Here is a 27441-nt window from a genome sequence, read left to right as displayed (position 1 = left end):
GGTCACAAAGAGTCAGACACAGCTGAAGTGACTGAGCAGCAGCAGAAAACACTCGGAAGAGACAAATAAACACTAAAAGGGAAATTTAATGCCTGCAGCCCACCGGAGCGTTCCCCTGCCCCCAGTTTCTAGGTTAGTGTCTGAGGATCTAAGCCAGACTTCAGCCCTGGATCACATCATCACATCACTGGATGTCTGGATTCTGGGATAAAGGCACTAACTGAGGCCAACACTGTGGTCGTCAGCGTGGTCTAGCCAGAGACCTCTGGGAGTCTTAGACCCTCTGGGGCATCCATGAGGTCACAGAGAGTCTCATAGTAACACTGAGACCCATCTTTCTCACTCTTGCTCTCTCAACAATCCATGGAGTTTTCCAGAAGTTTTGTGACGTTTGATACTGCACCAGATTGAATACAGAGGCAGGAATGAGAACACAGCTATCTTCCAGTAAGCCAGCCATGAAAGAGACTTGAAAAAAATCTGCAAAATAATGTTAATTTCTCAATTAGACTACTTTGCTTTGGAACACGTAGTTTAAAAAAAAAAATGTACATATTGTTTATGCCGAAATGTAGTGGGTTTATTATTTTTAGTCAATTAAATGGCTTTTAAATTTCTCACTTTTTACTTTCTAATACAGTAAAAATGCTCTGGTTAGCACAGTACACAAAAACAAAAGCTCTTGGAGGTCTTAAGCAAATTTTAAGAGTGTGAAGGGATTCCAAAACCAAAGAGTTTGAGAATCCTGGCCCATCCAACAAAGAGACGTTGGTTATCAACTCCTCCACCTTAAGTTCTAGGGGTCCAGCCCACTTGCGGACTTGGTCAAGCTTATGTCCCCAGCAGCACACAACACTTGCATGTGGCAGAGGCCTGTGTTTGGTGGGGGGAGCGAGGGGGTGGCAGGCGGGAGCAACCTGAGGACGTCTTCATTAACTATCACTAAATAAGGCAGCGAATGCAAATGTAGGAAATGGCAGCCCAGTCCACCATTCTTGCCTGGACAATCCCATGGACAGAAAAGCCTGGTGGGCCACAATCCATGGGGTCACAAAAGGGTCAGACACAAATGAACGACTAACACTTCACTACACGTCAGTGCAAATGTAGGCAAACTCTCCAAGAGGAAATGGCAAGTTGTTTGGGGTGCATGGCTCATCGTGAAGAGAATCAGCAAATGTACAAAGAGTTGGAGATCCATGTTGAAAGGGAGGGAAGGAGGGAAGCATAAACAGGTGCATCCCAGCCAGGGGTGTCCTGCAGAGGGGCTCCTCACCTCTCCCCACCGCTGCTGCTCCTCCAGGACCTGCCCTGCACGTGCCCCCCGCCCAGGCCAGGGCTGGGCAGCAGGGGTGTCCAGCTTCCTGAGACCACCCTCGGCCCTGCATCGCCCAGCCTCACCTACACGCCCCTGTGGCTCTGATGAGCCTGCACCTGAATTCCGGCCCGGGAGCCCCACCGCCAGCGCCACTGTGGCAGGAGCCCATCATGGAACCTGCCGGGGTCCACCTAGCTCAAGCGCTGCCGTGTTGCCCGGCAGAGTCCAGCACCATGAATGCCCCGAGTGCAAGGCCTGAGGGCTCCTCCATCCACTCCCCCACCAACATTTAGCGCCAGAAGCCTTCCTGATCCTGCCTCAAAGATTTAAGGTGGTGTCTTCTGCTTTGCATTTTTCCCATCCCTGTGCCTAACGAAGGTCTCCTCCCATGCTTAAGCACATTTGGGGGTCAACCTTTCCTATAAATCACCTGTTTTTCCTTCACCTTTTTTCCATTAAGATTTCTTCTTCTTTTTAAATTGAAATATTGTTGATTTACAATGTTGTGTTAGTTTCTAGTGTATAACAAAGTGATTCAGTTATGTGTGTGTGTGGGGGGGGTGCACATGTGTGTGTGTTCATTTATATACATATATATTTTTTCATTCTTTTACATTATGGTTTATTACAAGATATTGAATACAGTCCCCTATGCTCTACAGTAAGACCTTATTGTCTATTTTATATATAATAGTATGATTATGTTAATTTCTGACTCCTAATTTATTCCCCACTCCCTTTCCCCCTCTTTGACCATAGGTTGTTTTCTATATCTGTAAGTCTGTTTCATAAACAAATTCATTTGTGCCAGATTTCAGATTCACATATAAGTGATATCAGATGGTGTTTGTCTTTCTCTTTCTGAGTTACTTCTCTTAGTTTGATCATCTCTAGGTCCTTCCATGTTGCTGCCAATGACATTATTTCATAGAAAGTCTTCTCTATCTTACTGGTTTGTAGATGTTTCTTGCATATTCTTTATTGGTTTCAGTTGTGGACACGTCTCTCTGCAGCCTGACTCCACCAATCTGTCATCCTTCTCTAACCTTGTCCATGGGGTCCTAAGGGCAATAAGGTTTCATTGATTTTTTTTTTTTTTTGCCTGTAATGTGAGCTTTTAAATTTTGGCTTACTAATCCTTTTCCCTCTGTAAGGCCATAGACACCTTCCTACATCTTCTTCAACTGAATGTATGGTTTTACCTTTCACTTTTTAGATCTTTAGTCCAGCAGGGGTCAAAGCTGATAACAAAGTTATCTTTACTTTGCAAAACAAGCCATGCAGTGCTTGTGTGTGAGCTAAGTTGCCTTAGTCATTTCTGACTCTTTGTGATCCTATGAATCGTAGCCTGCCAGGCTCTTCTGTCCAGGATTCTCCAAACAAGAATACTGGAGTGGATTGCCTTGCCTGGAGAATCCCATGGACAGAGGAGCCTGGCAGGCTGCAGTCCATAGGGTTGCAAAGAGTCGCACACAACTGAAGCAACTTAGCTCACACTGCATGACTTGTTTCACAAAGTAAAGATAACTTTGTTATCAGCTTTGACTCCTGCTGGACTAAGGTTTAAAAAGTGAAAGGTAAAACCATACATTCAACTGAAGAAACTGCAGGAAAATGTAAACCCAGGTATTTCCTTGCATTGGCCAGAGGGTCCCTGTCTTGAGCCTCTACCTCCGGGGACAGCTCAGCAGGTATACTCTAACTCCAGGGGCTGAAGGCATTGGGGGCACTCCTTGAAATGGAGTTGCTCCATCTGGAGCCCTGGAGAAGAACACCTCTGCCTTCCTCCCCAGGACAAACCCCACTGAGCCCCAGTATGTTGGAGTCATCTTAGTTCATAGTTTCCAAGAAAATCCAATTTGGGATTCCAATGTGGTAGGAATAAGCATCAGGAGAATAGCACTTGAAATACCTTCATATTCCAGTAACCAGCACCTGCTGTCTGCCAGGAACTGTCATAAGCACTTAGCAACCTTCATCCCAGGATCCTGTTTGGGTATAAGACCTCATCGAAGCCTCGATGGAGACACTCCATGTGTTGAGATGCAGCTGGTGAGAACTCATCAGGTGTCGAATATGGCGTGATGCACATCACACCCCAAGAAACCAATGTCATCGGCCAGTCTTCCAGCATCTGCTACAGAAAGCTATTCTTGTACACCTTGGGAGCCCAGCCCTTTGCTCGAGGGTCCTTGTAACAGTGTGATTGCTTGAAATCCAGCTGAGGCAAAAGCAGAACCATGGCAAGAAATGCTTGCAGCTGAAGTCATAACCTAATGTGGGATCTAAAAGATAAAAAAGTCAGTCATAGGACAAGAGAGTAGGATGGTGGCTGTCAGGGTCTGGGGTGGGGGAAATGGGAGAGGCTGGTAAAAGAGTACAGACTTAACTATGAGGAAGGTCTAAGGATTGAATGTGTAACTTGGTGACTATCATCAGAATACTGTGTTGAATAACTAAAAGTTGTTGAAAGAGTAGAACTTAATGTTCTCAGAAAATAAAAAAGAAAGTAAAGAAGTGAGGTGATAGGTGTGTGGTAAATAACAGGAGTGTGGGAAACTTCCATGGTGTACATGGATATCCAATCACCATAATGTAGCCTTTAAATACATTACAGTTTTGTCAACCATACCTCAATAAAACTGAAAAAAAGAAAGTCATTTACTTAAGTTGTATGCTTATTTAACTTATCCGCAGAGTACATCATATGAAATGCTAGGCTGGTTGAATCATAAGCTGGAATCAAGATTGCTGGGAGAAATATCAACAATCTGAGATATACAGATGATACCACTCTAATGGCAGAAAGTGAAGAAGAACTAAAGAGCCTCTTGATGAAAGTAAAAGAGGAGAGTGAAAAAGCTGGCTTAAAACTCAACATTCAGAAAACTAACATCATGGCATCTGGTCCTATCACTTCATGGCAAATAGGTTGGGTAAGAGCGGAAACAGTGGCAGATTTTAATTTCTTGGGCTCCAAAATCACTTCGGACAGTGACTGCAGCCATGAAATGAAAAGATGCCTGCTCCTTGAAAGTAAAGCTATGACAAACCTAGACAGTGTATTGAAAAGCAGACACATCACTTTGCTGACAGAGGTTCATAGAGTCAAAGCTATCGTTTTTCCAGGAGTCATGTACAGATGTGAGTTGGACCATAAAGAAGACTGAGTACCAAAGAATTGATGCTTGCAAACTGTGGTGCTGGAGTAGACTCTTGAGAACCCCTTGGACTGCAAGGAAATCAACGCAGTCAATCCTAAAGGAAATCAACCTTGAATACTCATTGAACCTTGAATATTCAATTCAACCTTGAATATTCAGCATTATTCCTTGAAGGACTGATGCTGAAGCTCCAATACTTTGATCATCTGTTGTGAAGAGCCAACTCATTGGAAAAGACTCTGATACAGGAAAAGATTGAAGGCAGGAGGAGAAGGGGACGACAGAGGATGAGATGGTTGGATGGTATCATCGACTCAACGGACAAGAGTTTGAGCCAACTCTGGGAGATAATGAAGGACAATGAAACCTGGTGTGCTGCAGTCCGTGGGGTGGCAAAGAGTCAGATACAACTTAATGACTGAACAAAAACAAGAGGTAGGTTCTCTCCGCCCCCCAGATCGCAACGACCTGAGTCTGGCCCCCAGTTCTATGTCCACGGTGGCAACATGAGTTCCTCTCCACTCATCCTATGGTTTCCTGAGATTGTGGCCTCCAGGCTCCGGCCCTGGGGCAGGTCTGCAGCACAGGAACACACAAGCCCAGGTGAAGAACCGAACACAGCAAATGTGTGCACGCGTGGGCAGCAGTGTGCATGGATATTCATGTGTGCATGCATGAACACACATGGAGAGGTATACATGTATGGGAGCATGTGTACATACACAGGCGTGTGTGCTCTCTCACAAAACTATCACAGAACACACGCTAGGGTTCCTGGCTTTACTGCAGACTGCTGGCCAGAGAGAGTTGGAGTTTGAGCTCAGTCACTCAGTCATGTCTGGCTCTGGGACCCTGTGGACCGCAGCCCTCCAGGCTCCTCTATGCATTGGATGTCCTAGGCAAGAGTGCTGGAGTGGGTTGCCATTTCCTCCTTCAGGGGATCTTCCTGACCCAGAGATCGAACCTCCGTCTCCTGAGTCTCCTGCATTGGCAGGGGAATTCTTTACCCCTGAGCCACCAGGAGAGCCCAGAGGAAGATGGACAAGGGTTCAAATGAAGTTTGTATGAAAACTCGCTCCAGTTGCAGACCCACAGCCCCACAGCACCATCACCCCCATCCCCTGACCTGTCTCTCCTCCTTCCTCTTTTCTCAACCTCCTCTTCTCATCTCTGACAATGCAGGGGCTCTTTTCCTACTGTAAGCATTCAAGGTGTTTTCCAAACAACACAGTGATTTTTCCTACTTGAGAAGAATTCTGCTACCAGTTGTTCAGATGATCAGTTCTTATAAATCTCCTCATGTGGTAAGAAGAGATGTACAATCTCAAGAAGGTCCTCTCCTGGGCTAGCCTTCCCCTGTGGATTCTTGAAAGATGCTCTGTCACCTGACGTGGAATGCTGGTGCCTCTTAGATATTTCACCCTTCATGTCTTTTTAGGAGCAGAACCATTGCCAGGATCCCAGATGTAGTGTCAGACCAAGTTGTTTGCACGCTGCCCAAGTGATTCTAAAAGAAAACAACAATGTACTTGCCACATTCTCAATGAACAGACAAGCAATTCACAGAGGTGCCTGATTAATGCTTTTAGCCCCTCAGGATATTTTTTTACCAACCACTTTCCCCACCCGTAGTTTAATTGCCCATGAAGTTCATCAGCCATGGCAATGACACAGAAAATCTGGAATTCCCAATAGCCAATAGCTCAAGACATGTACAGTTGATACAGACTGTCAGGAATGTAGATGAGCCCATAATTTAAGCACTGAACAAAAGTCTCCATGACTAATGAGGAGAAGCATAATCAAGGGGCAAAGGTTGTCCTTCTGAGGAAGAAAAGAAATGAAGCTTACCTTCAATTTTAAGCTAGATTCATCATGGGTTGTCCCAACTGTTTCATGGTCAGTGTTATTTATTCTATAGTTTAAAATGGTGACATAAATTCTCCAGTTTCACACTTTGCCCCATTGGAATCCAAACTAACAGAATCACAAAGGAATTTCTGGTCTCTTCCCACATGTTCATCTGATAAATTGATAATGAGGGCATCAGAATATGTACCATGCTTGCAAAGCAGTGACTATATCAAGGCCACAAAAATTCAGGCTCAACGGAAGTGCTAAACCTAAGGATTTGTGCGATGTTGAGTGACAGTTTTCCAACATTTGCAGAAGCAATTTTGAAACTACTTCTAAAATGTCAACTTTGGCAAAGACCTCTCCACACACTGCCTCCCACAATCCACACAAGAACCAGATATTGGAGCAGCGTTTCAGTGTCTGATTCTCAGTAGTTTTGACACCTCCACAAAAGCTCACCTTAGAATTAGCAGTTAGTGTTAGTTAAATATTGGTGATGTGTGGCTGGAATGAAGGTGCTCACCACATTTTAAGTAAGCACTCAGGCTCTTTTAAAAGCTTTTCCCTTGGAGTGAAGATGCATTTTTCTTGGCCAGGTCTAAGGGAGGAGGTTGGATTCTGTTTGTCAGCTTCCAACTCCTCAGAGCCTCACTGGGGAGTTTTGACCAGGAATGACCACCTGTGTGGTCATTAATAGTGGCATGAACTGCTTTCTTCCCAAGAGGATTCTGTGCCAATGTCTTAAAACAGAAAGAATAAATACAGAAATACATACTGCATTTGGGAAAGCATTCCCTTTGCCCTGTCAATTACAACAACACATACCCTTCAAGTTACCAAATACGCAGTGTCTCATAATTCAGTGACTAGGAAAGGATTGGCCTTTAGGAAAGAAAACTGGCTTAGAGTATATACTACAACTGAACTAGACCCTATTGAGTGTCTGTCTGTGTGTGTGTGTTTAGTCACTCAATTGTGTCTGACCCTTTTGTGACCCCACGGACTGTAGCCTGCCAGATTCCTCTGTCCATGGACTTTGTCAGGCAAGAATACTGAAGTGGATTGCCAATTCTAACACCAGCGGATCTTCCCAACCTAGGGATCAAACCTCTGTCTCTTCACCTCCTACACTGGCAGGTGGATTCCTTACCACTGAGCCACGTGGGAAGCCCCATTGAGTGTCTCAGTTCAGTTCAGTTCAGTCACTCCGTAGTGTCTGACTCTTTGCAATCCCTTGGACTGCAGCACACCAGGTTTCTCTGTCCTTCACCATCTCCCAGAGTTTGCTCAAACTCTAGTCCATTGAGTCAGTGATGCCATCCAACCAGCTCATCCTCTGTCATCCCCTTCTCCTCCTGCCCTCAGTCTTTCCCAGCATCAGGGTCTTTTCCAGTGAGTCAGTTCTTCGCATCAGGTGGCCAAAGTATTGGAGCTTCCACTTCAGCATCAGTCCTTACAATGAATATTCAGGACTGATTTCCTCTAGGACTGACTGGTTTGATCTCCCTGCAGCCCAAGGGACTCTCAAGAGTCTTCTCCAATACCCCAGTTCAAAAGCATCAACCCTTCAGCATTCAGCCTTCTTTATGGTCCAACTCTCACAACCATACATGACTACTAGAAAAACTCTATGGATCTTTGTCAGCAAAGTGATGTCTCTGCTTTTTAATATGCTGTTCTTTTTAATAAGCCTTTCTTCCAAGGAGCAATGGCCATTTAATTTAATGGCTGTAGTCATTGTCTGCAGTGATTTTGGAGCGCCAAAAAATAAAGTCTCTCACTGTTTCCATTGCTTCCTCATCTATTTGCCATGAAGTGATGGGACCACATGCCATGATCTTAGTTTTCTGAATGTTGAGACTTAAGCCAGCTTTTCCACTTTTACTTTCATCAAGAGGCTCTTTAGTTCTTCTTCACTTTCTGCCATTAGGGTGGTGTCATCTGCATATCTGAGGTTACTTATATTTCTCCCAGCAATCTTGATTCCTGCTTGTGCTTCATCCAGCCCAGCATTTTGCATGATGTACTCCGCATGGAAGTTAAACAAGCAGGGTGATGATATACAACCTTGACATACTCCTTTCCCAATTTGGAATCAGTCTGTTGTTTCATGTCCAGTTCTAACCATTGCTTCTTGACCTGCATACGGATTTCTCAGGAGGTGGGTAAGGTGGTCTGGTATTCCCATCCTTGAAGAATTTTCCAGTTTGTTGTGATCCACACAGTCAAAGGCTTTATCATAGTTCATGAAGCAGTAGATGTTTTTGTGGAATTCCCTTGCTTTTTCTATGATCAAAGGGATGTTGGCAATTTGATGATGTCAAATGTTATCTCTCACAACAAACCTACCAATAAGATACACTGATCCTTTGTTATTTATCAAGTTCAGAAAAATGAAATAACTTGTCCAAGGTCAACCAGCAAAGTGGAAGAATCAGAATTCCAACCTAATTGTGTTCCATCCCACAATATTCATCCATAGTAGTCTTCTCAGGCTGCCATAACAAAAATATCACAAACCAGGCAGCTTTAGCAGTAGAAACGTATTTTCTCTCAATTTTGGAGGCTGAGAAGAAGTCCATGGTCAAGGTGTCACATGGTGGGTTTCTGATGAGAGCCCTCTTCCTGGCCTGCAGACAGGAAGTCCATTCTTGTCTCTTCATGTGAAAGTCTCTCAGTCATGTCCAACTCCTTGTGACCCCATGGACTATACAGTCCCTGGAATTCTCCAGGCCAGAATACTGGAGTGGGTAGCCTTGCCCTTCTCCAGCGGAATCTTCCCAACCCAGGGATTGAACCCAGGTCTCCTGCATTGCAGGTGGATTCTTTACCAGCTAAGCCACAAGGGAAGCTCTTGTCATCTTGCCTCTTCTTACAAGGACACTAATCCTCTGGGAGCAGGGTCCTACCTTTATGATCTTGTTTAAACTTAAGTAATTCCTCAGAGACCCCAATTCCAATACAGCCACACCAGTGGTCAGGGCTTCAGCATGGGAATTTGAGGAGACACCTTCAGACCATAGGTCTTCCCCAGCGGCTCAGTGGTAAAGAACCTGCCTGCCAGTGCAGGAGATGCAAGAGACACAGGTTTGATCCCAGGGTCGGGAGGATCCCCTGGAGAAGAAAATGGCTACCCATTCCAGTATTTTTGCCTGAAAAACTGCATGGACAGAGGAGCCTGGCGGGCTACAGTCCATGAAGTCACAAAGAGTCGGACACAACTGAGTACATAAACACACATACACACATTCAGACCATAATATGGTCTTTCTACTACACTGTGCTTCCTTTCTGTATCAATATATCAATTAGAGAAAATTGCATTAAAATTTTAGATATTTTTAGTCACAACATCCACATTAAGACTCAATTCTTTCCTGACTTGATTGTTTTCTGCCATCAAACTTTATTTTTACCATTAAGTCAGGAAGTGAGAACACAAGTTAGCAAGATTGAGTCAATATTTTTCTAATGTAATCTTCTGTCAGTTTTAATATTACAAATATTTTCTCTTAGTGTGGAAATACTTGTGTCTGCCTTATCGTCTTTACTGAAGGGAAATTTTTTCTTTATTGAACAGAAATTTTTCTTTTTTTAAAAAAAATTAATTTTTATTGGAGGGTAGTTGCCTTACAATGGTGTGTTAGTTTCTAGGGTACAGCAGAGTGAATTGGCCATACATATAAAGCAGCCCCCTCCTTTTTGGACTTCATTCCCATTCACGTCATCACGGTGCATTAAGTAGAGTTTCCTGGGCTATATAGTATATACTCATTAGTTATCTACTTTATATATCCTATCAACAGCATATACGTGTCAACACCAGTCTCTCAATTCCTCCCACCCCCTCCTTGCCCACTCAGTATTCATACATTTGTTCTCTGCATCTTTGTCTCTATTTCTGCTTTGCAAATAAGTTCATCTGTACCCTATTTTTAGACTCCACATATACACATTAATAAACGATCTTTGTTTTTCTCTCAGCAATTCTTCATGTTAATGTGTTGGGTAGAATACTATTGGCACAGACACATTTGGAAGGACAAAGGAGAACTTGGAATTTTGCTCCACTAGGCTCAGATGACTTTCCCCAGTTCGATAATCAGCAGGAGTTTATCTAACTGCATGATGCCAACCATGCTGACTAAATCTGTTTCCTACTCAGAACACTGTGGAAGTAAGATATTCCCAAAAGAATACTGAAGCACAAGTCAATGAAAGACAGGAACCATAGAAAAATCAGAGCTGCTCCCAGCTGTGAAAGACATCATCTTCCTTTAATATTTTGATTCCCTAGCAGAGCAGAAGTCATTTTTCTCTGTGCATCACACTCAAAGGGATTGCAGGCGGCATCATGCTCATTGAGAAGGCTCCAGGGATTCAGAGGGGTGGTCCAGATTGTTATAATGATTCCAAGGGACAGGAAGCAGCTGTGATATTGATTGCTGCCAGACCGGAGATGCTTTCAGAGAGAACGGGAATCAGAGCTGAGGGTCGAAAAACAAATGGCCATAATGGAGAGCAGTGAATGCCACAGGCCTTGGAGTAGACTTGACAAGCGTTCCGGCACTTCCTAGCTGCAGAATCTTAGACAATTCCCTTCCATAACTAGTGTGGGGCTAGCGTGAGCATTGGAGGAGAGATGGAAAGGGCTTGGAGCAGCCTGGCACTTGCTTTCCCACTTGGAACAAGTATTTGCTGCTGGAAGGGGATGTACTGTTGAGAACAGATTCAGCATCTGTTGATGCTGCAAATTTGCATAAGTGCAAATTCAGCGTCTTGACCTCAGAACAGAGAGAAGACTTGCTCCAATTTTCAGGCTCAGAAGGGAGGATGCAGAATCCAGCTGAGAAGGTACATGAAGAGAAGACCTTCATCACGGTGCATCCAGTACTTTGGAAGAACGATCTCAAGTTCCTCCCATTGAGGGTGGGGGGAGGGTGGCTATTCTTCATAGCATCTTTTTTCACTTTTTTTTCATTGTCGTAGAATATACATAACACAAAATTGACCATCTTGATCATTCTTCAGTTAGACATCCGTGTCATTAAGCACATTCACGTGGTTGAACAACCATCACCCACCCTCCAGTCATCCCAAACTCAAACCCTGTCCCCATTAGGCAATAAGTCCCTAGCCTCCGCCCCTCTCCCCCCGCACCTACTATTACACCTGTGTCTGTATGAGTTTGACTACTCCAGGATCCTCGTATCAAGTAGAATCTTTACAGAATTTGTCTTGCTGTGACTGGTTTATTTCACTTATCATCATGTCCTCAAGGCTCGCCCCTATTGGAACGTGTGTTAGAATTTCACCCTTTTGAAGGCTGAATAATACCAGTAATAAGGAATGAGGCTGAACAACCCTATGGATGGACCACGTTTTGCTTATCCCCTTGTCTGTCAGTGGCTGCTCATGTTGCTTCCACCTCCTGGCCACTCTGAGGGATGCTGGTGAGCAGTCGTGGTCATGCACAGCTGTCCCCACCTCTGCCACCACTCACAGTCCCTTCTACCTGCTCCCAGCCCTGGAGATTTCCCCTCTACCAGACTCCTTCCTCCCAGGCCTCAGTGAAAGCAATGCTGACGCCACGCCTTCCCTCTGTATTCATCTGGGGAGGTGACTGTTCCGGGACAAGTTCCAGACCAATTCTCAGAAAGCATGTGGTGGGGGCCCAGAGTCCCCCCTTGCTGTGAAGTGCAAATGACACGCTTTCAACCCGCCCCCTACACGGCCCAGAGAAGTCGTTGTCTCTCTTGCCAGAAATATCTGGGGACCTGCCTTAGTAGGTGGTTTTTCTTGGTGGCTATTATCAGGTTCAATGCAATGCAAACCTCAGATAATTACATGGCATCCCATAAATTATTTGTGTGTATGTTCTTGAGAAACCTGTAAGCAGGTCAGGAAGCAACAGTTAGAACTGCACATGGACCAACAAGACTGGTTCCAAATAGGAAAAGGAGTACGTCAAGGCTGTATATTGCCACCCTGCTTATTTAACTTATGTGCAGAATACATCATGAGAAACGCTGGGCTGGATGAAGCACAAGCTAGAATCAAGATTGCCAGGAGAAATATCAATAACCTCAGATATACAGATGACACCACCCTTATGGCAGAGAGTGAAGAGGAACTAAAAAGCCTCTTGATGAAAGTGAAAGAGTAGAGTGAAAAAGTTGGCTTAAAGCTTAACATTCAGAAAACTAAGATCATGGCATCGGGTCCCATCACCTCATGGGAAATAGATGGGGAGACAGTGGAAACAGTGTCAGACTTTATTTTGGGGGCTCCAAAATCACTGCAGATGGTAATTGCAGCCATGAAATTAAAAGACACTTACCCCTTGGAAGGAAAGTTATGACCAACCTAGACAGCATATTAAAAAGCAGAGACATTACTTTGCCAACAAAGGTCCATCTAGTCAAGGCCATGGTTTTTCCAGTGGTCATGTATGGATGTGAGAGTTGGACTGTGAAGAAAGCTGAGCGCCAAAAAATGGATACTTTTGAACTGTGGTGTTGGAGAAGACTCTTGAGAGTCCCTTGGACTGCAAGGAGATCCAACCAGTCCATCCTAAAGGCGATCAGTCCTGGGTGTTCATTGGAAGGACTGATGCTGAAGCTGAAACTCCAGTATTTTGGCCACCTGATGCGAAGAGTTGACTCATTGGAAAAGACCCTGATGCTGGGAGGGATTGGGGGCAGGAGGAGGAGGGGACGACAGAGGATGAGATGGCTGAGTGGCATCACCGACTCGATGGGCATGGGTTTGAGTCAACTCTGGGAGTTGGTGATGGATAGGGAGGCCTGGCGTGTTGCAATTCATGGGGTCGCAAAGAATCGTACACGACTGAGTGACTGAACTGAACTGAACTGAACTGGGTGTGTGTGTGTGACTAAGATAGTTCAAGACCCAAGAGCACCGGGTAGAGAATATGACCTAGAGTTTCCAAAGGAAGACCTCCAAGCAGGAGGCCTCCACACAAGCCTGGTGACCTCGAGGATAACTCTCTGGGGGCTGTGGGTCCTAAGCCGGAGCTCAGCCCTCCTCCAACTGGGTGATTCCCACCCACCCCCAGGTGTGTGCCAGGACAGCTTTGCCACGCATCCCTGGAGCAGAGGTTTGACCAGAAGATCTGAGGGCAGGGACAGAAACACAGAGGAGGGGATTAAAAAAGTCCAATATTTAGTTGGTGACCAGTGTACCTATTTTAAGAATAAAGCAATCAGCTACAAAGTAAGGCAGAATCCAAAAATTCTCATGAATAGAGAGAATTCTCATGAATACAGAACACGAGAAGGTCTAATTGAAACACCCTCTGAGACCAGCTCCACACAGTTACCAGAAATGTATTAATACAACCTGGCCTGGGTGCCCCACTCCATGGAGAAGTCAGTGCCATAGTGGGGGAGAGGGAATTAGGAAGGAACTGATAGAGCAAAGAAGCAACCAGGCCCCTCCCCTGTTTCCCTTTCCCCCAGACTGGGGGAGGAGGTAAGGAAGGAGTTTTCCTGAGGACGAGGTGCTGGACACACTAATTACTAACCCGAGACTTTTCGGGGAACAAGGGGCCCAGAGGACTTTCACTGACCTGAGAGTAGCCAGAAGAGAGATGAGGCTTCGTGGGTGGTGCAGTGGTTAAGAGCTCGCCAGTGCAGGGGACACAGTTTCGACCCCTGGCCCAGGAAGATTCCGCATGCCTAGGGCCTCTAAGCCCATGTGCCACAACAAGAGAGGCCACTGCAGTGAGAGGCGCGGGCACCACAGCTAGAGAGAGTAGCCCCTGCTCACCGCAACCAGAGAAAGCTGCAGGTGGCAACCAAGGCCTCAGTCCAGTTCAGCTCAGTCGCTCAGTCTTGTCCGACTCTTTGCGACCCCAGGGACTGCAGCGCACCAGGCCTTCCTGTCCATCACCAACTCCCGGAGTTTACTCAAACTCTTCTCCATTGAGTCGGTGATGCCATCCAACCATCTCATCCTCTGTCGTCCCCTTCTCCTGCCCTCAATCTTTCCCAGCATCAGGGTCTTTCCAAATGAGTCAGGTCTTCGCATCAGGTGGCCAAAGTATCGGAGTTTCAGCTTCAGCATCAGTCTTTCCAATGAACACCCAGGACTGATCTCCTTTAGGATGGACTGGTTGGATCTCCTTGCAGTCCAAGGGACTCTCAAGAGTCTTCTCCAACACCACAGTTCAAAAGCATCAATTCTTCAGCACTCAGCTTTCTTCACAGTCCAACTTTCACATCCATACATGACCACTGGAAAAACCATGGCCTTGACTAGATGGACCTTTGTTGGCAAAGTAATGTCTCTGCTTTTTAATATTCTGTCTAGGTTGGTCATAACTTTCCTTCCAAGGAGTAAGTGTCTTTTAATTTCAAGGCTGCGGTCACCATCTGCAGTGATTTTGGAGCCCAGAAAAATAAAGTCAGCCACTGTTTCCACTGTTTCCCCATCTATTTGCCATGAAGTGATGGACTGGATGCCATGATCTCAGTTTTCTAATGTTGAGCTTTAAGCCAACTTTTCCACTCTCCTCTTTCTCTTTCATCAAAAGGCTCTTTAGTTCCTCTTTGCTTACTGCCTTAAGGGTGGTGTCATCTGCATATCTGAGGTTATTGATATTTCTCCCGGCAATCTTGATTCCAGCTTGTGCTTCCTCCAGCCCAGCGTCTCTCATGATGTACTCTGCATATAAGTTAAATAAGCAGGGTGACAAAGAAAGGCCTAGTGTAGCAAAAATTAAACAAAGAAAATCTCTGGTTAAAAAAGAAAACCACTCAGGGGGCCCACCCTGATTCCAAACAAGATGAGAGGAAAGATGAACTTACATCGCAGGATGAGGTGCAGAAAAGAGATAACCTGTAGGCCCTGCCTCTTTTAAAGTAAGAATCCTGAGTATTTAGATCAAGGCCCTCCCTGGCTGGCAAAACAGATGACAACTGCTTAGAAGTAACTCAGGAAGCCTCTCAAAGCACGACCTTCAGAGGCTGGGAACCACCTCTGGCCTGTGAGATCCAGAGCCTACAGGCTGATTTTGTCTCTGATTCCAGGTAGCCTAGCGGGGGTTAAAAAGTGGTGACCACTTTACACACTGCAGTATTCACGATGGACAACCAACCAGGTCCGACTGTAGAGCAGAGGGAACTGGGCTCAACGCTCTGTGGCGGCCTGGAGGAGAGGGAGGTACGGGGGAGAACGGATACATGTGTAAGTACTGCTGGCTTCCTTTGCTCTTCACCTGAAACTCGCACGTTGTTCATTGGTTTTACCCCCATACAAAACAAAAAGTTTGAAAAAATATAGTGGCCCCAAGTTCTGATCCTTCTCCAAGTTATTCTCACATGATGGCCGCGCCCTCAGGTTGTGAGGCTACCGGATAAAATACAGGCCACCTTGCTGCAGCTCGAATTTCAGATAAACATGATAATTTTTTTCATATAAGCATATCCCAAACATTGCAAGAGACATTATACTAAAAATTAGTCCTCATTTGCCTGAAATTCTTATTAAACTGGGCATTCAGTGTTTTTAACAGCTTTACTGAGGTATAATTTATATACCATATAAGTCACCCATTTAAATAAAATTCAATGAGTTTTTGGTACATTCAGAGTTGTATAACCGTCACCGAAGTCAATTTTTTGAGAACGTTTTCATCACCCTCCCAAGAAGCCCTATGCGCATTTGTGGTCACGCCCATTGCTTGCACCCAGTTCAGCTCCCTGGCCCCTGACAACCCACTAATCTACTCTCTGCCTCTATAGATTTGTCTGTTCTGGACATTTTGTGATATGTGGTCTTTTAGAACTGACTTACTACACTTGGCATGATTTTTCAAGGTTCATCCACGTAGCACAGGTCAGTATCTTGTTCTTTGTGTACTTAGCCGCTGGGTCGTGTCCGACTCTTTGTGACCCCATGAACTGTAGCCCACCAGGCTCCTTGTCCATGGGATTCTACAGGCAAGAATACTAGAGTGGGTTGCCACTTTCTCCTCCAGGAGATCTTCCTGACCCAGGGATCGAACCCAGGTCTCCTACACTGCAGGCAGATTCTTTACCCCCTGAGCTAAATCTTGTTCTTTATTACTGCCAAATAATATTCCTTTGGATGGATGTAACACACTTTCTTCACCCAAACATCAGTTGATGGGCATTGAGCTATTCCTACTTTCAAGCTATTATGAACAACGCTGCAGGGAACATCCATGCACACGTTTTTGTTTTTTTTTTTTTTGTTTTTTTTTTTCTTTTTTTTTTTTTCATGCACACGTTTTTGTGTGGATGTTTGTTTTCATTTCTCTTGGATGTGTACCTAGAAGTGGCATTACTGGGTCATACAATAACTCTGACCTTTAGAGAAATTGCCAAACTGTTTTCCACAGCAACTAAACTATTGCATATTTCCACCAGCAATATACAGGGTTCCAATCTTTCCACATCTTTACTACAATTACTAAAAGAGTCTCTCGGCTTTTTTATTATTCCACGTCGGTGGGTATGAAGTGCTAACTCACTGTTGTTTTGATTTTCAATTTCCTAATGACCAACAAGCATCTTTTCATGTGCTTTCTGGCTGTTTGTGCATCTTTTTTGAAGTCACATCTAATCAGAGTTTTTTTAAGGTGGACCATTTTTAAAGTCTTTATTGAACTTGTTACAATATTGTTTCTGTTCTATTTTTTTTTTTTTGGACTCTATGAGACATGTGTGATCTCAGCTTCCCGACCAGGGATCAAACCTGCATCCCCTGCATTGGAAGGCAAAGTCCAAACAACGGGACCACCAACTAAGTCCCCTATTCAGGTTCTATGCCTATTTTTTAATTGAGTTGCTCATCTTCTTAGTATTGAGTTTAAGAGTTCTTTACAAATTCTGAATACTATACTCATATTACTTAAATTGCCTAAAAATACTTCCTCCCATTCTGTGAACTGTCTGTTCACTTTCTTGATTGTGTTCTTGGAAATATTTCTGTTGTTTAGCCACTCAGTAGTGTCCTACTTTTTGCAACCCTATGGACTGTCGACTTCCAGGCTCCTCTGTCCTTGGGATTTCCCAGGTAAGAATACTGAAGTGGGATGCCATTTCCTTCTCCAGGGGAATCTTCCTAACCCAGGGATTGAACCCCCAATTTCAGCATTGGCAGACAAGTTCTTTACCATTAAGCCACTTTGAAAGACAAACGTTTTGAATTCTGATGAAGTCTAATTAATCTATTTTTTTTCTTTTGTTGCTTATGCTTTTGATGTTATACCTAAGAAGGCTTTCCCTAACCCAAAGTGACAACAATTTTCCCTTTATTTTCTTCTAATGGTTTTATGGTTTTGAAAAGTGAAAGTCGCTCAGCAGTGTCCGACTCTTTGCCACCCCATGGACTATACAGTCCATGGAATTCTCCAGGCCAGAATACTGGAGTGGGTAGCCTTTCCCTTCTCCAAGGGATCTTCCCTACCCAGGGATGGTACCCAGGTCTCCCACACTGCAGGCAGATTCTTTACCAGCTGAGCCATCAGGGAAGCCCATTTTACAGTTTTAGTTCTTACTTTTAAGTCCATGAGCACATTTGGTATATGATATAAGAAAGACTCCAACTTCATACTTTTCATTCAGCTGTCCCAGCACCATTTTTCTCTGGCATCTTCTGTTTTTATTTGTTACCTCTGGCGGGCCTAGCCAGATATTTAGCCACTGAAAAAAGCGGGCGGCTCCCTAACCCTTGGCAGTTTCGGGTTGATCTTTTCTGGAGGAGCTGCTCATCCTTTTCGTTCCTCCCACCATGAATTCACATTTTCCTCCAGCCCTTGGCCTTAAGCACCGGGCAAGGGCTGCCAAAGACAAACCACAGGTTGTTGGCTCCTGTTGTCAGTGGCACCGTTGTTGACGTCCCAGAGTCGAAACGGGTGCCCTTTGGACTCTCTGGGCCCTGCAGGTAGACAGTTGCTCTCCCTGCCCTCCGCCACCTCGGTTCTCAGAGATCTTCCGGTCCACAGGCCGCCGGCCCCACGGCGCAGAGGTTTCTGCCTGTGAGAACTGAGACACGTGCTGGCCTGCATCCCTATGAGCTGGCATCAAGGTAACTCAACACAGCCGCCCGCTGTGGGAAGACTCAGCCCAGTGGCCTGTGCCTGGCATTTAGCCTGGAAGCCAAATTTACTAAGCCTGGATGGTAATTTACTAAGGTTCAGACTCAACATGGCTCATAACTTTCTTCTAAGGCCCTGGAGTCACTTCCCCAGACCTCCGTTGTCTACCCAAGATGACTTATTCATTAGCAAGAGTGAATAATGCCTGAACGCACCACTGGATTTCCCCCTAAAGCCCTGCTGGGTGTGCCTCACGGGGCGTAATCTTGCCTGCAGAGCTGGAGTTACGCAAGCGTCTACGAGGCCTAGCCTGTCTTGATTCATACCTGAGAACCGAAAGTAAGCAACTCCAAGGCCCGTTGAGCCAAACTGGGTGGGAGTGAGAGGTTGGGCAGAGAGTCATCAACACTTCTGCATTAACAGACATCTGTCTCTTAATGACCCCTGAGATGAAAGCAGAAGAACCAAAAATAGATCCACCTTTTCCATTCAAGACGGGCTTTTTTTTCCCCTACCTTCCCAATGGAAAACACATCATTAAACTATCACTTTGTTAATTAAATGTGTCATCACAATTGCATCTCTGTTTTGCTCTTACCATGTGTATCAGTGAGGGTTCTGCTAGAGCAACAGAACCAGCTCTGTGTGTGTGTGTGTGTGTGTGTGTGTGTGTGTTTAGGCAAACAGGCAGACAGACAACCTGATTTTAAGGAACTGACACCTACAGTTGTGGAGTCTGGCTGTAGGGTGGGCTGTAAAGTCTCAGGCAGGAGCTGAAGGTAGAATCTCTTCCTCTTCAAGAAAGTCTCTGATGTGCTCTGAGAGCCTCTTAACTTACTGCTCGAGGCCCATCCACAGTACTGAGGATAATATAATCTCCTTGACTTAAAGTCCGCTGATCTTTGAGGTTAAATCAACATCCTACCTTCAAAATATCTCCACAGCAGCACCTAGATTGGCATTTAATGAAATCATTGGACAGCATAGATGGCCAAGTTGACACATGAAATCAAACATTGAACCATGAAATGCTTTTCTGTCACTAGGGGAGGGAGGCTGGCATCACTTCCCAGAAGAAGATACTAGAACATACACACCAGGTGAAGAATCTGCTGTCCCCCTCGAGGTCACACAGATGCAATTGACTGAACATCTTGGGGGTGGGTGGGGGGGCTAGCAAGTGATGAACCCAGGCCCTGGACCAAACCTGCAGAGGACTCAGAACTGGGCACAGGGGCTCAGAAGTTGGGGTTCACGGGCCCTGGGGTGCACAGACTCAGTAGTTGGGGCTCATGGGCCCTGGGGTGCACAGACTCAGTAGTTGGGGCTCACAGGTCCTGGGGTGCACAGACTCAGTAGTTGGGGTTCATGGGCCCTGGGGTGCAGAGACTCAGTTGTTGGGGTTCACACGCCCTGGGGTGCACAGGCTCAGTAGTTGGGGCTCACAGATCCTGGGGTGCATGGCTCAGTAGTTGGGGTTCACGGGCCCTGAGGTGCACAGACTCAGTAGTTGGGTCTCACAGACCCTGGGGTGCACAGACTCAGTAGTTGGGGTGCACGGGCCCTGGGGTGCACAGACTCAGTCATTGGGGTTCATGGGCCCTGGGGTGCACAGACTCAGTCGTTGGGGCTCACGGGCCCTGGGGTGCACAGACTCAGTAGTTGGGGTTCATGGGTCCTGGGGTGCACAGGCTTTACTAACTGTGGCACACGGGCTTAGTTGCTCTGCAGCATGTGGAATCTCCCTGACCAGGGATCAAAGCAGTGTCCCCCGAATTGGCAGCAGATTCTGATCCATTGTGCCACCAGGGAAGTCCCACTGCCTGTTTTTGCATGTAACGTTTTATTGGCACATAGCTGTGACTACTCATTTAAGTACGATACATAGCTGCTCTCATGTTATCATGGCAGTGTTGAGTTATTGTCTAAATGACCAGCAAAGCTTTAAAAACCTATTTGACCCCTTGTAGGAAAGCTGTAGCTTTCCAGCAAGAAGGTGCTTTTCCTCCTGCCCCATCAGGAAAGCGGGCATGTTCTTCAATTCCAGAATTCCTTACAACTCAGGGACTAGAAATCATTGTGAGGTTTCCTGTGTTCGCTGCAGCACTATTTACAATAACCAAGTCATGGAAGCAATCTATATTTCTGTCGGCAGATAAATTGATAAAGAAGATGTGGCACATATACACAATGGAATATTACTCAGCCATAAAAAAGAATGAAACAATGCCATTTGCAGCAACATGTTGGACCTGAAGATTATCTTACTAAACGAAGTCAGACAGAGAAAGACAAATATCAAATAGTATCTCTTATATGCTTCCCTGATAGCTCAGTTGGTAAAGAATCCACCTGCAATGCAGGAAACCTCAGTTTGATTCCTGGGTCGGGAAGATCCACTAGAGAAGGGATAGGCTACCCACTCCAATATTCTTCGGCGTTCCTTGTAGCTCAGCTGGTAAAGAATCTTCCTGCAACGCAGGAGACCCTGGTTCGATCCCTGGGTTGGGAAGATCCTCTGGAGAAGGGAAAGGTTACCCACTCCAGTATTCTGGCCTGGAGAATTTCATGGACTGTATAGTCCATAAGTTGCAGAGTCGGATACAACTGAACAACTTTCACTTTCATCTCTTATATGTGGAATCTTAGGAATACAAATGACCTTGTTTCCGAAACAGAAAGGGTTTCACAGACACAATACTAACAATAGGAAACAGTGGTTCAGGGAAGGAATGAATTAAGAGCTTGGGATTAATATACACTGCCATATATAAAATAGATAACCAACGGGACCTATTGGTCTAAGGACCTATTGTATAAGACAGGGAACTCTACTCAATATTCTGTAATAACCTAAATGGGAAAAGAATCTGGGAAGAATGAATATATGTATATGGACTGCAAGGAGATCCAATCAGTCCATCTTAAAAGGAAATCAGTCCTGGGTGTTCATTGGAGGGACTGATGTTGAGGCTGAAACTCTGGTACTTTGGCCACCTGATGGGAAGAGCTGACTCATTTGAAAAGACCCTGATGCTGGGAAAGATTGAGGGCAGGAGGAAAAGGGGACGACAGAGGATGAGATGGCTGGATGGCATCACCGACTCAATGGACATGAGTTTGGGTAAATTCCAGGAGTTTGTGATGGACAGGGAGGCCTGGCATGCTGCGGTTCATGGGGTCGCAAAGAGTCGGACATGGCTGAGCGACTGAACTGAGACTGAGATAAATGAATCATTTTGCTGTCCACCTGCAACACAACACTGTAAATCAACTGTATTCTAATAAATTAAAAAAAAAAAAACCACTGGATTGTGCCATTTAATAGGGTGACTTTTATATATAAAAGGTATATATATATATAGTTGTGGGGCTTCGAGAATGGCCCATGTGGATCTCCCCAACCCTGCCCTTTGCTAGGGAGGAGGCTGCCCATGAAGGGGGCAAAGCCATGGAGGCAGAGTCTCAGGGTGGAGGACTTCCACAACGTGCTTAAACTCTGTGCAGAATCTGGCTAAACTGCTGGCCCAGTCCTTATTGACTGGTTGCCCTCAGTGAAACACCAGGGATGAGATTCCACAGGATCAGAGGGTTTCTTTCAAGGAAGCTGAGATTATTGGTGATCTGATGAGGGAACTAGCACTAATGTTTGTTCTGTGATGCTTGAGGCCTTGGGAAGGTGAAGTCAGGTGTTCCCTCCTCGAGGAAAACACCAGACCGCAGAGGACGAAGGGGCAAATGGACACACCCCTTCTTCCCCTCGCATCGTCACACACCCGGGTCTCCCGAGTGGGGGCTCCAGGCCCTAAAATTGGCCGTGTCTGGACTGCTAGAGGGCCCCCGAGGAGGCTGGCCTCTCACAAGAAACTGCAAATCCACTGTGACAGTCGCCAGGATCCAGAAAAGGAGCCATTCAGATGCCTTCCCCGCACTGCCCCGCCACCCCCCATCAGAAGGTGCCCCACCTCCCAGGTTAGCAACTAGCTCGAGTAATTTCAAGTCAGAACAAGAGTTCCCGGGGAAACCTTCATCTGCACACTTTCCCGACATAATTGAAGCCCTCTGACAACTTTATGAAGTCCCGGGTGTGGGATGAAGCTGCCTTTCTGCAGGCAGGTCTTCCAAGGAGAGTTCAGCCACCTCCAAGGACTGGGATTGATCAGTACCCCTGCTGTGAGATGGTCAATGTCCTCTTGGTCTGCCCTGTCCAGGTGGGCAACAGACATGAAATACGTGTGTACTCCAGTGGTGACCCCATTCAGCTCAAATATCTACTTTCCCCAAAATGTGGCACAGACCCTTCCTCTTCCTGCCAACCCAGGAGGATTTCCCCAGAATTTCAAATTATTTGCAGAGCCACGTAGCCATTTATCATACGGATGCCATGTGGAGCTTCTCAGAGGGAATCTGGCAAAATTACATGCTGCTCAAGAAAAGGAAAAAATATTCCATCTTCCTCTTCCCTAAGGGAAGGCAGAAATTAGACTTGTTTTTCCAAGACACTCATACCAGAGGCGTTACAAGCAACCCAGGGAGATGTCTCATCAAAGGGATTCAAGACAATGACAATTTTCAACAGGATTAGAATTGCAACTGCAGAAATGACTGCTTTGCTACTCAGAAACTTTTTAATTGCCTTGGCTGATCTCTACCCTTGCTTCTAGTAATTTTATTACTATTATTGGGTTTGAGGTTTCTTTTTTATAAAACATCTCAGGGTATTTTCAACAGTTGTCATGGAGAATTGGCACCAGAGAGAATTCCTGGAGAAAAATTATTTCAAAGGCTTGTGTCCTCAAGACAAACACACCAAAAAAAAAAAAAAAAGAAAGAAAAAAAAGAAAGAAAGAAAAAGGCTTTGCAAGAGAACATTATAGGAACTTTGAAGAGAAAAATATTGTGATGTCATCTATAAATTCACTTCTCCCTCTAGGTCACATTTGGATGCCTACCACCTGCCATCACCTACAGATTAATGGCTTTTATTACAATGTTATGATCACACATGACAGCAAATATGAGACATTAATAAATTGACAAAGCATAATTAACACAACAGATAAGTGATCGAAAAACAATTGTAAATGAAAGCTCTAATGAGTGGCAGAAGGCATCCAAGGACCTGACTGCATGCCAGTGTTTGGAACTATTTTGTATTGAGACCGTTTGTCAACTCAAAGACCAAGGCTAATATCAAGACACATTTCACAACTTCTAAGCAAGTTTAGAGGATGACCCCTGAAGAATAACCCACAAAGTCACTCGACGCGTCCACACAAGATCCTTAACGTTGGGTATGAAGACAAAGCAGTCTGCATTTTTCACAAAAGCGTACAGGCTTACGACCTGAAGGGCTTCCTTGATAGTTGGTAGAGAATCCGCCTGCAGTGCAGGAGACCTGGGTTCGATCCCTGGGTTGGGAAGATCCCCTGAAGAAGGGAAAGGCTACCCACTCCAGTATTCTGGCCTGGAGAATTCCACAAAGAGTCAGATATGACTGAGCAACTTTCACTTTCACTTCACTTTTACAAGACCTGAAACACTGCTCCTTTCAACCATAAAGGCCATATACATATTTGGAGTCAGGTGACAAATGGACAGGGCACAAAATATCACAAGGCCAAGATGTGGAAGAAAATGTGGTCGGTGCTCCAAGACCCTGAAGTCTACGTGACTGGGGTTGCCATTCAGGAAGTACAAGAAAGGAAGTACAGAATTCCAAGGCCCATTTCTTCTTTCTAGTGTGATGGAGCTTTGAGAAAAAACATCCAAGAGAAGGCCAAGAATCAGAATAGGAAAATCAAACCATAGGTGGGACAAATTGGAAGAGTGGCATTTATATATACACACTACCTTACCATGGGTAAAACAGACAGCTAGTGGGAAACAGCTGATAGCTGGGAGCTCAGCTCAGTGCTGTGATGACCTAGAGGGTGGGATGGGGTGGGTGGAAGGCTCAAGAAGTTGGGGATGTATGTGTATGCATATGGCTAATTCAGGCTTCCCAGCTGGCTCAGTGGTAAAGGATTCGCCTGCCAAGCAGGAGACACAGTAGGAGGTGAGAGTCTGATCCCTGGGTCTGGATGGCAGAAGCAAATGGCAACCCACTCCAGTATCCTTGCCTGGGAAATCCCATGGACAAGAGGAGCAATGGCGGGCTGTGCTCCATGGGTTCGCAGAGTCGGACACCACCGAACAACTAAACAACAACGATGATGGCTGATTCACTTCATTGTACAGCAGAAACCAACAAAACAATGTCAAGCAATCAGACTCCAATTAAAAAATTAAAAAGAAATAAACATTAAAAAAAAGAAAAATCCAGCCATAAGGTTCATAACGTGTGCCTTACTTTGGCCTTTTTGATGTTTGCGGGTAATGCTGGCCCATCCTCTGCCTTCTGTCCCCATCCAGCCATCCTCTCTAGGAGACCAGAGTCCCTCGGGGGGTATACGCTCATTCAAGGCCCCTCGATTCCCACCCATCCACACCTATTGCAAATTCCATTAAAAATTTTTGCTTTCATTTGTCCTCTCTCCTCCCTTTTAGATGTTACTTGAACATTTCTCCTTTTTTCATAGTCTCCTTTGAGAAACTCATAACATTCCACTTTTAAGTCTCATCTGTCATTTGTTTTCCCCCTGTATTAAATCCCAAGTTCTACTGGAAAACCATGAGGGAGAGGCCATCAGGAGAAGAAAAGAATATTTAAAAGGAAAGGGGAGGAGAAGAAAAGCTACGACCTCAGCAGGCAGAACAGAGCCGGGACGATGGACCTCGCAGAGCTGCCAAGATCTGGCTCACAGGGAGGTGAGATGATTTGGGAAGGCTCCCTGCAAAAGAAAGAAAAAAAAGTCCTGTTCCCGAAACAGCAGGTCTGGCTTTCTTGCATGGCTGTGCACCTGTTTGCTAATTTTATTTTGTTTTGTTTTAACCTGTGTACTAATTTTAACCTCTCCCTTCCCCACCTGTCCCCACGTCCTTCTGAGCACTGATGAGTCTCAAGAACTTGGATGGAGGAGCCGGGACACTCCCTTCTGGCTCCTTCCAGCTTTGCCTGGAGATTTCTTTCAGAGGCTCTCCAGTTCCTGCTCCTGATCACCCACAAAACACCCCTTCCCCCTCTAGGCTCATCCTACAAACAAACCTTCTCAAGATGTCATCAGACTCCTTGGCCAGTTCCCAGTGGGAGGGATGGGGTCCTGGGGAGCCCTTTCTCTCCTGTGTGTTGATTTCCTGATGTAACAAATGATCACAAACGCACTGGCTTAAAACAACACAGACGTGTCATCTTACAATTCTGGGGTCAGACATCTGACACTGGCACCAAAACCGAGGTCTCAGCAGGTCTGGTTCCTCCTGGAAGCTCTGGGGACAGTCTGTTTCCTGGTCTCTCCAGCTTTCTGGTGGCTGCCTGCATTCCACGGGCCCTCCCTCCGTCTTCAAAGCCAACAGCAAGATCAAGTCAACAGGAGCTGACACATGGAGGACCCATATTTGGCTGCTAGGTATTTTTGTGCATGTGATTATTTCCATTCCAGTAGGGAGAGCTGTGGTGCTGGAGAAGACTCTTGAGAGTCCCTTGGACTGCAAGGAGATCCAACCAGTCCATCCTAAAGGAGATAGTCCTGGGTGTTCATTGGAAGGACTGATGCTGAAGCTGAAATTCCAATACTTTGGCCACCTGATGCAAAGAACAGACTCGTTTGAAAAGACCCTGATGCTGGGAAAGATTGAAGGCAGGCGACAGAGGATGAGATGGTTGGATGGCATCACTGACTCAATGAGCATGACTTTGAGCAAACTGCAATCCATAGGGTCTCGAAGAGTCAGACGTGACTGACTGAATAACAGCAGGGAGAGTTGAGAGTGGCCCTCGGCTTTTTTTATTTTGGTAACTGAGCATGTCCTTTACTGAGACAGCAGACAGAGTGTAAGAGGGGGGCTTGAGGAGAGTAGGTCATGGTATTTCCTCATTTACTTGTTATGCAGTTATTCATGGACGTAACTGTTCTTTGATTTTGTTTAATTTTTGTTTCACACCGGAGAAGAGCTGCTTGACAATGCTGTGTTCATTTCAGACGCACAACAAAGTGATTCAGTTATAGCCATGCAAGTCTCCATTCTTTATCAAATTTTCCTCCCATTTAGGTTATTACAGAACATTGAGCCGCGTTCCAGGTGCTGTGCCATAGGTCCTTGTTGGTTATCTATTTTAAATATACTAGTGTGTACACGTCATTTATTTTGAATACTAACAAATCCATAATAAATGAATATTAACTTTTCATTCCTTCCTAAATATTACTTGAGACTTCTGTGTGCCATACAATGTGCTCTTGGCACTGATTAGACAGCTGTGAACAAGATCAATTATGTCTCTGGCCTGGGAGGTTCATGTCTTTAGCTATGAAACAGGCAGGCTGACTTGTTAGCTTATAAGTAGGGTTAAAAACTAGGACCCTCCATAGTTCTTGACATTGTAAAAACAAACAAACAGACTTGTAGAAAAAGAGGTCAGATTTGTAGTCACCAGTAGTGGGAAGAGGGAGGGGGATTAAATGGGCTTCCCTGGTGACACAGCCGGTAAAGAATCTGCATAGTGGGAACACGAGGGGGAATTAGATGAAGGTAATCAAAAGGTATAAACTCCCAGTTATAATATAAAAAAGTACTAAGCATGTAATGTACAAATGATCAATACAATTAACACTGCTGTACTTTTATATATGAAAGTTGTTAAGAGAGGAAATTGTAAGAGCTCTCATTACAAGGACAAAGCTTTTTTCTCTTTCTTTCATCTTGTATCTTTATGAGATGATGGGTTCTTACTAAAACTGGTCATCATTTCAGGATGTATGCAAGTCAAATCATTATGCTGTACACCTTCCACATACAGTGCTGGATGTCATTCTATCTCCATAAAACTAGAAGGAAAAAACTACGTCTTAAGACCTTTATAAAGAAAATTTAAATTTGGCCTATGGAGACTAACCAAACTCTGAGAAAAACGT

At 45.2% G+C, this 27441-nt stretch overlaps 1 long non-coding RNA gene across 1 annotated transcript; it reads right to left on the bottom strand.

Annotated features, from left to right (window-relative positions):
- LOC122675988 lies at nt 1–25688 on the bottom strand. Its single transcript, XR_006335388.1, has 4 exons — nt 25575–25688; nt 25171–25260; nt 3231–3591; nt 1–480 (listed from the first exon to the last, which is right to left on the bottom strand). It is a non-coding gene; the product is annotated as an uncharacterized LOC122675988 (long non-coding RNA).
- Nucleotides 25689–27441: the final 1753 nt, after the last annotated feature.

This window comes from Cervus elaphus, chromosome 19 (genome assembly GCF_910594005.1).
Source record: "Cervus elaphus chromosome 19, mCerEla1.1, whole genome shotgun sequence".
Lineage (NCBI taxonomy): Eukaryota > Metazoa > Chordata > Mammalia > Artiodactyla > Cervidae > Cervus > Cervus elaphus.
Note: the sequence above shows the minus strand (reverse complement) of the source record. Positions and strands in the feature narration are given on the sequence as shown.